The 12,279-nt window shown below is 63.6% G+C and overlaps 1 protein-coding gene across 1 annotated transcript in view; it reads right to left on the reverse strand.

The window, feature by feature from the left end:
• The window catches only part of LOC111157678 (family with sequence similarity 19 member A5, C-C motif chemokine like), a 181,281-nt gene that overhangs the window by 48,878 nt on the left and 120,124 nt on the right, over positions 1-12,279 (reverse strand). The gene's annotated exons all lie outside the window — the stretch shown is intronic.

Here is a 12,279-nt window from a genome sequence, read left to right on the forward strand (position 1 = left end):
GGACACGAGGAGAGTGTGTACCCTCCATGCAGAGCTGGGCCCTGGGCTTCCCTGACCGGCTGCCCGACCACACTGGGCAGAGGACCCCCGGTGTCTGCGGGGTCCAGCGTGGCTTCTGTGAGTGGGCTGACAGCCCCAGATGGGGGAGCCCGCCACACGTCTCTTTTGCCCATCTGCCCAGCCCTCATGGCGGGAGTCCGGCTAGGAAGACCACCCCTCCAGGCGACCAGTACCCCACCCTGTGGCCAGGCCTGAAGGCCGGGGCTGGGCTGGAGACAGCACTGGGGCGTGGGGGCATGTGGGGAGCACCCGGTACGTCCCTGCCGCACGCTCTCCACCGAGGGTTCACGAAGGCAGAGGACGGACAGGGAGGCAGACCTTCTGTGAGATCAGAATCGGCAGGGAGGGGTGTGGGAACGGACAGTACCCCTCGGTCACTGCCGCGCTGTGGAGACGGTCAGAGACGATTAGCTAATTAGTTCTAACGTAATCACGGACGAGACCCATCCCTTCTATTCCGCCTCAAAAATGTCTCTTAGGCTTTACATAAAGCCATTATGAGTAAAGAAGGGCAGACCTTTTCAGTAAATGCTGCTCGGCCCATCCGGTATCCACGTGCGGAGAATGAGACAGAATCGGAAACCGATCTCAGGCCACAGGAAACATTCATCCACGGTGGGTCACGGGCCTCCACGTGTGTACTCGCCAGAGCAGGAGAGAACACCCCGCGACCTTGGGGGATGTCCTTCCCTAACGCGACACAGGCCACGCGACGGAGGAGGGAAGAGCGATAAGTCAGGCCGCTTACAACCGCGCACCGCTGCTCGGCCCGCTCCCGGCCGGCCGAGGGAAAGCCCCGCCACAGAGTGAGGGAGAGAGGAACCGCACCGCCAGCCCGGGACGGGGGCGCGGAATGCAGAGACCGTGCGGCCGAGTCACTGGATAAAGACGCAGCCCGAGGGGGGAGACGCGGGCAGACATTCACCGAAGATGCACCCTGGCGGCTGCCCGAGCCGGTGACACCCTGCCTGGCGTTGTGGCTCAACAGGCATGTCAGCTCCGCCAGGAAACACGGCCACGCGCCCAGCAGGACGGCTAACGGGGAAACCCTAGCAGCAGCAGTGTTGGCACGTGCGCAGAGCACACGGGACCGCGCACGGCTGGGGCGGGTACAGCGGGACAGCCGTGCGCAGGGAGGCCTGGAGGCGCCTGCCGCATCCGCCGTGTCGTGTGTCTGCCCTTCCCGGGGACATGCCCGGGAGAAACGAGTGCATGTGTCTCCCAGAAGACGGCTCGCTCCAGTTCTCAGCGGCCGCATCCACCGTAGCCAAGCATCCAGGCCCTAAACACTGTCGTCTGTAGAACAGTCCGGCACCGCCCTCCGGGGAGGTCCCAGAGCGCAGGGAAGTTAGCAAAGTCGCGCTCCCCACATGGACGATCCCGCAGACACAACGGGAGAAGCCACACACTGCCCGATTCCACGTGTGTGACTCCTCGAGGCTGTCACAGACCCTGGGCTGCCGGGGACCCGACGGGATGGTGCCGCGGGCTCGGCGGGTGGACACCTCTTGCGGAGCCTTTAAAAGGAACACACACCTGCCCGTGGTTCCTAACTCCCACGTGGGGTCCCGCGCCCTTCTGTGCGCATCCACACGGGCCTGCCTGTGAGGGTGTGAGGCCGTTCCGGTGTAGACACATGGGGTCGCTGCGGCACCAGGGCTGGGCACACCCCGTTTCGCGAGCTGCGGCTCCGTGAGTGGCCGAGCTGTGGGGACGGTTCCTGGACGAGCTCAGCTCTTAGGCGCCGGCCCAAGGGCAGATGCGTTTGTGAGAAAACACGCTGGCGGCTGGGGTTCACCGTGGCGCCTCTCAGCTCACCCGCCGTGGCCTCGGACCGTGAACACGGCCCCCTTCCCAGTTACAAATACGACCTGTGTTCAACCCACCAGCTCGACGATGTGCCCAGGACACTTAGAACGACCGAAGTAAGAGCCCAAGCAGCTAAGCCCAGGCCGGGGCTGTCCCCGTCCAGCGGGTCTTGAGAGCCCCTTGTCCTGCCGCTCCGGATCCCAGGAGCCTGCGCACCCACCCTCAGCTCGTCAGGCTCTGGCTGCGAGCTCGGCCGGGCCCTTCTCCCCATCGCTCAGCTGTCACTCCAGCATGAGCCACGGCTGCCTGACCCTGCCAGATGGCCTGAATAATTAAAAGAACACTCTGTTCCCCTGGCTCCTTCCTCCCACCACGCACAGCCCCCAAGGACAAGGTCGGGAGGCATTGACGTCTGCGAACCCCCTCGGGCCCCTGACATGTAGCCCTGTCCTGTGTCCTGAGCGGCCTTCTCGTCCCTCCCTGCTGACCGGCTCACCCTCACACCCACCCAGGTAGGTGACCCACCCACTTGCCCCTGGGCACCCACATACAGAGCCACGGGGCCCTCGCACCTGCCACCATGAGGCCGAGCGCTCTGGGTACCTGTCCACCCCCTGAGGGGCCTCCAGCCCTGGGTCGGGCCTTCCCCTGCCCCCACAGCGAGTGCCACACCCCGGCCATTCCCATCACTACCGTCGCCAGGCTGGTCTCTGCCCACGTGCAGTCCTGTTGCCCCAGATTTACTGTCTGGGGGTAGGGACAGGTTCTTCTAGGGCAGGCATCAGACAGCATCCCGGCTCTCAGCCCGCAGGACTCAGTCCCAGCCCTGCAGGCCTACAGAACCCGATCCGGGACGCCTGTCCCTCCTCCCTCCACCCGCCCAGCCTCCCTGGAAGCCGGGGCCCTGCCTGAGGAGCACGGGGATGGGGAGCTGTGTCCAGAGGGCCCCAGAGTGAGCAGGGCTGCCCCTCCATCCACGCACCGGGCCCAGAACCGGCAGACCTTGACGGGCAGGCGTGCCTCCAGTCACCCCCATATCCCATGATCAAGGCCTCTCCCAACATCAAAATAAAATTGTTTCATCTAGAATCTCCCTGGCTTTGATTATTTTTCATATCACCCAATTTAATTGAGGTCAGAATCTCCCATAACATCAAAGAGAGAGGGAGGGCTCCGTGTTCATCAAAGGAGGGCCCCCCCCCGGGAGGCGCAGACACGGCGGGTGGTCGCGGCAGCCCCCGCCCTCGGCAGAGCACCAGCACCTGCGGCCTCACGCAGCACCGACACGGGTCGCAGGGAGGGAAGGAGGGCGGGGCAGGGGACGCCTGTGCCCCACCCGGCTCGGGGCATCCTCCTACGGGGCCCCTGGCACAGCCACCCTCCGTCCAGGCCCTACATGTGACTAAGGCAAGGACAGCGGCTTGACCGTCAGCCAGCTTCCCCGTGCCCTCCTCCCTTGACTCAGCCTGGGAGTAGCCAGTACGGCTGCATCAGGCTTCTCCCTCCATGGGGTCCCCGTGCCGCGCCAGGGCGGGGCGGACCGCAGCAGCCAGGGTGTCGTCTCTGCTGGCCCGCGGCCCAGATGGGTATCGAGGCCACGATGCTGAGCACCGGTGTGCACCTGTGCTGGGCGTCCGTGCGCGCACGGGAGGCAGGGGCTGGGCTGCGTCCCTCTTCTGCGGCGGCCGCACCCAGGAAGCCTGGGGGAGCCCCGGCACGGCTCTCAGACTTGGCTTACAACTGCACCCGCCGGCCACAAGTTCCCGGCACAAGCCACCTCGTGACGCCCACCTGCTCCTGACAATCATGACCCATCATGGCTGCAGGCATCACCTCCTCCAGGAAGCCCTCCCTGGATGCCCAGCCTGACTCGGCACTTGTGTTCCTGCGTCCTCCACCCCCATGAAGATGAGCTCCAGACCAGGGCACCCTCATGCCCTCCTTCCCGGAGGTGACAGAGCAGTGAGACACCTTGGAGGGGGGCCTGCCTCCGTTAGAGGGAGAGCCCTGTGTGACAGGATCTCACCGCCCTTCAAGGAAGAGCATCTGTGATCTCCCTGAGCCAAGACAGCGGCCCAAGGGGGAGGTGGCCCGTGGCTCTGTGTGGGGATCCGTGCGGACCCCCCGCCCCCTTCCCCAATTAATGCCACGCGCATCCCTGGTAATGGTCCCAATCAGAGCTCGCGGGTTCCCACCACACGCTGGGGCCCATCAGCTCCCGGTTCCCTGGAGAGAATTTCCTCAAAGATGCTTCTTCTCACACATGCTGATTATTCCCAAATGCTGATTAAAATGTGCAGGAGGAGGGAGGTGACGTTATCAGCACACCCGGCTCACAACTCGGGGCGCGCGTCTGGCACTCGTTCCGTCTGTGTTGGACTCTTCCGGGCTTCTCGGAAGTAACTGGGATTGTTTCCTTAGGATCGTTTTCAGACGGCTCACCACCTCCGCACAGAAATCCGATCTCTGTATGTTGATCTTGTATCCGCAACCTGCCGAGACCCTTTCCTGGCTCCAAGCGTGTGCGTGGATTCCCGACGATTTCATCAGGAAAGACGGCTTCGCCCGGGAACGGACGGCTTTCTCTCTTCCTGGCTGACCTGCCTCTCGCTCGTGCCTCTCGCGCGGCTGCCCGGGGACAGCCGCCAGGACGATGCCGAATGGAAGGGACGAGCATGCGGCGTGTTCCTGAAATTGGAGCAAAAGCATCCGGTCTCCCTCCGCTGGGAACGGCGTCACGGGTGGGTATCTCCTGTGTTCTCGGTTATGATGGGAAACTCCCTTCCTTCCCTAGTCGGAGTGTCGTCCCCACGATGCGCCGTCGGACTCCTTCAACGCTCTTCCTGCGGCTACTGACATGAACGCAGGGTTTTGTTCCGGACTCGGTGAGTGTGGTATCTGTATGGGTTTCCCAGAAGCAGAACCGACCTCACACCCCGAGGCGAGTCCCAGGTGCCGCGACGTGCGGCCCTCCCAGGGCGCCCCTGGCCTCCGCTGGTCAGGACCCGCGTGACACCCAGAGGGCCCGGAGTCCCCCCAGAGTCTCCGCCTGATGCTTACGGTGTGAGGGGGACGCTCGCCTCCCACAGCGGGTCAGAAGGGCCTCCTCTTGCTGCGTGTGTTTGGAAGGGGTTGAGAAGTCTTGGCGTTAATTCCTTACGCGTCTGCCCAAGTCCGTGTGCGTGTTTCTGGGACGTGCCCGCTCCATCTAGGCTGCGTGGCGTGTGCACACTCCGCAGTGCACGGCGTCTCCGGGAGGCGGGCGGGCGGTCCTCTCCTGTACTGCTGAGCCTGGGAGCTCACCCCCTGACCCCCCTGCAGTTTGCTGACCCAGCTTATCTTGAGGTAAGATTCTGGTTCTCGTTTCTTCTATTCCGGTTCCCGGATTTCCCTTCCGGGTCTTACCACAGTCTGTCTTCTGCATTTGAGTTGAGCTCGTTCTTTTTTTACCATCTCCAAAATGGATATGTTTGTTTTGTTTATTTTTTCTGAAAGGTTTTTTTGCGGGAAATGGGGGAACAAAGGGAGAGGGAGAATCTCAAGCAGACCCCCCGCTAATTGAGGAGCTGATGGGGACTGGATCCCACGACCCTGAGATCATGACCTGAGCAGAAACCAAGAGTCAGACGCTCCCCTGACTGTACCCCCCAGGGGACCCTGGATATCTTTGCTTTGAACAGACTTTACTCAGGTAAAATTATGCGACGTAATTTTTAATTCTGGCCCTATGTAGCAGTCAGCTCACGAGACCCCCAGACACTGAACACACACTCCCAGGTCACCACTAGCTCCAGCACCCCACGGGGGCGGTTCTGGTGACCCCAGAACGCCGGCAAGGCCAGGTGAGGGAGGACGTCCTCACGCCGGGAGGGAGGCCTGGCAGGGCCACGCCTCTGCTCACACCGTCCACAGCCGCTCTGCCCACAGCTGCTGGAGCCTCGGGGACCCGCCAGAGGCCCCATGACTGCCAGCTGCACGTGCATGCGCACACACACGCACACACATGCACACGCACACACAGATACACACGTGCGCAGACACACACGCACATATGCACGCACAAACATGCACATAACACGGTTCCAACGGTACTTAAATCCTTACACCCGGTTTCCTAGGTACCGGAAGGCGTACAAGCTTCCCCCGCAAGAAGAGGGCCGCTGTCCACTCTGCGTCCCGCCCGCCCCTCTGAGGCTGCTTCCTCTCCGGCAGAGCGGCTGGGGCTCCGCACGGTGCTGCAGGTGGACGTGGGGTGCCCTGTCTCCCACTGGTGCCTGCGGCCCTAGGGCCTGGGAACCTAGGGCTCAGCCCAGGGGGCCACTGGGGGTGGGCGTGGCCATGGGCAGGCGTGGCCTTGGGCAGGTGTGGCCATGGGTGGACGTGGCCGCCTCCCTGGACTCTGCACTCAGCGGCTCTGGGAAGCCTCCTGATCTCTCAGGCTGCACCAGGCCCCATCAGTTCCGTCAGTTCTGCTGCCCCGAGACAGCCCCTCCTCCTCTCATGCCTCAGTAGCTGCGCTGCAACGTCTGTGCTCCCGCCAGGGCTTCAGGGAGACTCTGCTCCCAGCTGGGCCCTGCTTCTCCCCGCTCCCCGGAGGGACACAGCCGCTGCTGGACCAAGAATTGTTCACACAGCCTGGTCACAGCCCGGTTACAGTCCGAGTCACAGCCCAAGTCACAGCTTGGGGAAAGAGCCTGGGGACCCAACATAAAGACACAGCCTGGGTCACAGCCTGGGGACCCAACATAGAGACATAGCCTGAGTCACAGCTGGGGACACAAATGGGGTCACACCCTGGGACACAGCCTGGGGTTATAGTCCAGAGTCATAGCTTGGGGACACAACAGAGAGATATGGCCTGGGTCACAACTTGGGGACAGAGCCTGGGGACACAACTTGGGGACACAGCCTGGGGACACAACATAAAGACACAGCCTGGGTCACAGCCTGGGGACATAACATAGAGACATAGCCTGAGTCACAGATTGGGGACACAGCCCAGGTCACAGCCTGAGTCACAGACTGGGGACACAGCCCGGGGACACAGCCCAAGTCACAGACTGGGGACACAGCCGGGGGACACAGCCCAGGTCATAGCCTGGGGACACAGCCCAGGTCACAGCCCAAGTCACAGACTGGAGACACAGCCTGAGTCATAGCCCAGGGACATAGCCTGGGAACACAGCCTGGGTCACAGCCCAGGGACACAGCCTGGGGACACAGCCAGGGGATACAGCCCGGGTCACAGCCTGGGGACACAGCCCGGGTCACAGCCCAAGTCACAGACTGGGGACACAGCCTGGGTCACAGCCCAGGGACACATCCTGGGGACACAGCTCGGGTCACAGCCTGAGGACACAGTTCGGGTCACAGCCTGGGGACACAGCCCAGGACACAGACTGGGGGCACAGCCCGGAGTCACAGACTGGGGACACAGCCCAGAGACACAGCCCGGGGACACAGCCCAGGTCACAGACTGGGGACACAGCCTGGGGTCACAGTCTGGGGTCACAGACTGGGGACACAGCCTCGGGTCACAATCTGGGGTCACAGCCTGGGGACACAGCCCGGGTCACAGCCCAGGGACACAGCCCGGGGACACAGCCTGGGGACACAGCTCGGGTCACAGCCCAGGGACACAGCCTAGGGTCACAGTCTGGGGTCACAGACTGGGGACACAGACTGGGGACACAGCCTTGGGTCACATTCTGGGGACACAGCCCGCGTCACAGCCTGGGGACACAGCCCAGGGTCACAGCCCGGGACACAGACTGGGGATACAGCCCGAGTCACAGACTAGGGACACAGCCTGGGGACACAGCCCGGATCACAATCTGGAGTCACAGCCTGGGGACACAACATAGACACATAGCCCAAGTCACAGCTTGAGGACACAGCATGGGGTCACACCCTGGGACACAGCCTGGGGTCACAGTCCAAAGTCATAGCTTGGGGACACAACAGAGAGACACGGCCTGGGTCACAGCCTGGGTCACAGCCCGGAGACACGCTGGCTGGGTGTCTTCACACTACTTTGCTCCGCCGTCCCCGGCAGACTCTCTCCCCTCCCATCAAGACTTGGAAAAGCCCAGAACTCGCCGAGCTGTCATCTGGTGACACATGGCCTGTCCTGTGAGGGCTATCACCCTCTCTCTCCTGCGCCCAGGCCCCTGGGTTCCTGGGGCTCTGCAGTGGGGGACCCCAGCAGAGTCTGGGCTGGGAGAAGAGCCCCCAGCCTCCCACCTGCTGGAGAAACAAGGCACCAGCCCCACATCCCAGGTCCAGACCCCCAGCCCAGCCCTGCCCGCTCCTCCATCCCCTCTGCCAGCATCCAAACGGCCACAGAGTCCTTCCCTTTGCTTTGCTCCTGAGCCTCGGGCATCCCTCCCCCTCCTCAGCCCTGTGCTGCTCTCAGTGGGCCTGGACGCCCCTGCCGCCCGCGTCCGGAGAGCACAGCCGGCGTGGTCCAGCGGCTGAGTCTAACAAAAACAGGCATCGACTTGAGTGCTTTCCCAAGGCTTGTTTCTCCCGGTGATTTATTTTTACCGTGTCTCACAAACATCAGCCCTTCTCCACCCAGAGCCTGGGAAACGGCGGTCCACACTAGCCTCTCCCGGGTCACTGTCTTCTGTCTAATCCCCAGCCCCCACCAGGCCGCAGGACAGCTCCCGTCTGACCGCCGTCCTCGTCACCCAGGTGGCTTGGGCTGTGCTGGGGCTGAGTCTCCCGCGGCCCCACGGCCACCTTCCTCCTGGCACGCAGACAGCGTCACGGCGCCGCGAGTCATACACCCACCTGCAGTGCGTCGCCCACAGTCCTCACGGACAGAGCTGTGCCCCCACCAGCAGCGGACAACATGCTCACGGCCTGGAAAGCAGCCCTGGGCTCGCGGCCGATGGCTCCCCGACGCTCCCGCCCGCCAGCGCCCCTGCTGCCACTCGTGTCCTTCCTGCTGTGCACACTGGCCTGTCCCGGACATTCGTGTCACTGAACTCACACCACATCTGTCCTTCTGTGTCCAGCAGCTATGGTTCAGGGTCCCTCCAGGCTGTGGAACGTCACTCCTTTTTCTGGCTCAACCGTGTTCCGTTTCTCAGACACGCCGCTTGGTCACTCGTCCATGGACGGGCATTTGGGGCATTTCCACTCTTCCGGCAGGTTTACACCACTGAGAACACCCGTGTGCAAGGGTTCCTGGGGACACACGCTTTCCCTGCTCTTCAGCGGGCACCTGGGATCCCACGAAGCACAGAACTGCCCAGCCACGTGACAGCACACCGTGGAGCCGGACCGGTTCCCAAAGCAGCCGCACGGTTCCGCTTTCCCACCCGCGGCGCATGAGGGTCCTGGGATGGCCTGACTCGGTGCTGCTCCCTGAGCCAGTGCTCCGGTGCTGGTGTCTCCCTACACCGGTGGGGATGCCATGGTGTGCTCCGTGGGCCCAGTCTGCCTCTTCCCAAGCGCTAGCCCCGCTCAGCAGCTTCCCATGTGCTCAGCGGCCGTTTGCACGAAGATCTTCCTAGAAGCAGCTACTACTCAGGTCCTCTGCCAGCTTCGTAACGGGCTATTGGCCCTTTGTTGATCTCATCACGGAAGTTCTGTGTGTTCGGAAACAAGTCCGTCGCCAGATCCGTTACGGGCAAATGCTCCCTCCCCTTGCGTGGGCTGGCCTTTCCCCGGCCCAGCAGTGTTCTCCCAAGCAGATGGGCTTCTAGTCTTGGTGGAGCCTCCCTTACCCGCTCTCTCTCCCTTACCCGCTCTCTCTGTCTTGTTGCTCATGCTTTTTGTGCCGGATCTAAGAATCCTTCGCCAAACGCAGGTCGTGAAGAGTCACCCTGTTTTCTTCTAAGACTTCTAGGGATTCGGTCTATGGCCCATGTCACGTTGGCTTCCGTCCACAGTGGGAGATGGGGTCTAGCTTCAGCGCTGGCCGTGTGGCTTCCAGGGGTCCCAGCACCACTGTCATAGGGCTGCGGATGGAATCCGTGGGGCCTTATCTCTAGACCTTTCCCTCCCCTGGACGGAGGGTCCCACGCTCATCTGGAACCACAGCCCTCGTCCATGCACAAACCCCCCAATGTTTTGCCCCTGCTCTGCACGTCGTCGTCGGCAGGGCACCCAGGCCACAACTAGGACATGTGCGTCACCCACTGCTGGCAAGAATGGACGGCGGTCGGTGGTTCCCTGGGTTGGGTAGAGCAGGTAGTGCTTAGAAAAGGCGTCTACACATTGTACCCAGCACGCAGAGCCGAAAGTGTCCGGTCTGCAGATGGAGACGGGGGCCCAGCCTGCCAGCATCCGTTGGCCAGCACACAGGGGACTGCAGACGACACCTTCCCCCCCTCTGCCCCCAGGACTCCCGGCACACAGGCACCCCTGGAAAGGAGGGGTACGTTACAGTTCTGAAGTTCCCGCGCAGGCACGTGGCGTGCTGTGTTCCCTCCTTGGGGACAAAGGACAAGGCCCCCCTGGAAGACAGGTGGGCTTCTCGGCCAGGAGCCTGGCAGGGCCATCGGAGCGCATGGCTGGCTGGGCGCCGACAGGACCCGTCACTTCCTCAGAGCCTCTCTAGCCAGAGAGCCAGCCATTCACCCTCCTGCTCCTCAGACAGGCTGCGGCCCTCAGGGCAGGCTTGTGTGGAGCTCAGACCTGGGGCCCCCGCCGCAGGGTCCCAGGGACACCTCTCCCTTCCCCCGTAGCCGGGGGCAGGGCCGCACCCGCTTCCTTTACTTTGCTTCCTTTCAAGAAGGGCTTTGGCCCTCACGGCAGCCCTGCGGAGGCACAGGGCCTGCAGGCTCCTGCCGACAGGGCGAGGGGAGTTCGGGGTTTCCTGGAGCTGCTGCTGCGGGTACAGGCCCACAGCATGCCCAGACGCCACGGACTGCAGTGTCCATGACCAGGACACCCCGGGGGCAAGCTGGAGCACCTGTACTGTGCTGAGGACACACGGCCTGGCAGAGAGGACTGCGGCTCGCCTCGGAGCCTCTTGTCCCGACATCTAAGGTGGAAGGAAGGACTGCGCGCAGGTGGAGCGGGTCACGGTGTGGCCAAGTGCAGGCCCGGCAGTCGCCCCCCAGAGACGCTTGGGGTTCAAAGACGCAGCCAGGAGTCTCCCCTCCTTTCCGGAAGAGAAGCTTCCCTGGTGAGCTCCTCTTCATCCTTCAATACCCTGTGCAAATGCCCCTTGCAGACCCTTGACAGGGCCCCAGGCCTTCCAGGTAAAGAAGGTTGTGCCCCGGGGACCCACAGGCCCTGCCCCACAGTCTGGGCCCCAGCCCCCAGCAGAGTCAACCCCCCGGAGCACACACTGTATCTGAACGAACGAATGAGGGAAGGAGGGAATGAACAAGTCCGTAAACGAGCAAACAGGTGCGCAGACGCGGGAGCGCTCCCTCGTCCGAGCTGCCCCGCGGAGCGAACTAGGGTCAGCCTACGCCCCCAGCTGCAGTCCGGCTCGCACGGATGCCGGCCCCCCAGGCAGGCTCAGGTCTTCTCTTTCGCGGGCACCGTCCCACGTGAGGAAACTACGCACACAGAGCGGGAAACCAGAAGAGCAAAAATTAAATGCGAGGGCCGCTGGGAACACGCCCACCGCGCAGAACTCGAGCCGACTCCTCTGTCCCGCCGCCCCCGGAAACGGCGGGGTTTAACCTGGGTCTCCGGAGCCGCTCCTGAGGTGCGGGGAGGCTCGCGGGGGGGGGGAAGAACATGGTTGCAGAGGAGCAGACCCGGACTCGGTGAGTCGCCAGCTCTGACCCCAAGCCTCCCTGCAGGCTCGCGGGACTAACGAGGACAGAGGCAGGGATGCCGCTGTGAGCGCCCGCTGGGCGCGCGGCCCTCACCACGCCTGGGGCAGAATCGGCCTCAGCAAGGAGGAGCAGCCCTGTCACCAGCAGCGGCTCCAGGTCTGGGAGCTGGACGGGGCGGGAAGCGTGGGGACGAGTACAGCTGAGTGGCCCGAATTCACATGGAATTGGGCCCGCAGCCGGAGTTCCTGAATGCCCAGGCGGCCTGGAGAAGCCCCCGCCTGCCGGCCCAAGCGTGTGCCTTCTAGGGATGCTGACCGACAGGTGCTTCTACTACGGACGGACACGTCTAGAAGACACACCCAGCCTCCGGGACGAGCTCCTCGGAGCGCCAGATCCTCCAGACGCTCCCGTGTGCCTGCGGCCCCCGACACCAGAGCTGGCAGTGCAGGGGGGTGGCACGTGGCCGTGGGGGCCAGGAGGCTGCTGACACAGGGGCTGGGCTGGGGTGGGGCCGCTGGGAGCCTGGCTGGGCCTTCAGGGTACTCTGGGTCCCGCAGGCCCCCCTCAGCCAGGCGGAGCAGCCGGCTCAGCCGCAAAGGTGCATGGGGTACCTGGATGGGGCGGGGTGGGGCCAGGCTTCCTACCCTCCCCCCCCGCCAGA

Source organism: Enhydra lutris, unplaced genomic scaffold (assembly GCF_002288905.1).
Source record: "Enhydra lutris kenyoni isolate GAN:26980312 unplaced genomic scaffold, ASM228890v2 scaffoldscaffold55, whole genome shotgun sequence".
NCBI classification, from domain to species: domain Eukaryota; kingdom Metazoa; phylum Chordata; class Mammalia; order Carnivora; family Mustelidae; genus Enhydra; species Enhydra lutris.